Source organism: Priapulus caudatus, unplaced genomic scaffold (genome assembly GCF_000485595.1).
Source record: "Priapulus caudatus unplaced genomic scaffold, Priapulus_caudatus-5.0.1 Scaffold686, whole genome shotgun sequence".
Classification (NCBI taxonomy): domain Eukaryota; kingdom Metazoa; phylum Priapulida; class Priapulimorpha; order Priapulimorphida; family Priapulidae; genus Priapulus; species Priapulus caudatus.
Genome location: NW_014577747.1, coordinates 160,835 through 161,363, shown reverse-complemented (window position 1 = coordinate 161,363; position 529 = coordinate 160,835).

Genomic DNA, 529 nt, shown 5'->3' with positions numbered 1-529 from the left:
TCTATAATATATTATAGAGATCAGTAGATGTGGCGCGTTTGGTCCGATGTATCGTGGCGCGTATGGGCCGCATAATATTTAAAACGAAAATTGGAAATCGAGTTTGAAATCAGAAATTGAGTGTGAAATTGGAAATCGAGTTTAAAATTTGGTTTGAAAATTGGAAATCGAGTTTGAAAGTGGAAATCGAGTTTGAAATTGAAAATTAAGTTTGAAATTGGAAATCGAGTTTGAAATTAGAAATCAAGTTTGAAATTGGAAATCGAATTTGAAATTGGAAATCGAGTTTGGAATTAGGTTTAAAATTGATTTTGAATACAAATTTTTTTTAAGTATAACCGGTATAACTGGTGTGAATATACCGTGGGTAGCGCTCCTGGCATTGGTCCTGAGAACAATATAATAATACATTGTTCTCAGCAATATATACAATGTATACATGTCATCAGGAGTACATGTCATGTACTGTGGCCACAATGTTTGCTGGGCTGTGGCGATGTGGCCACTGATCTCGATCTATAATATATTA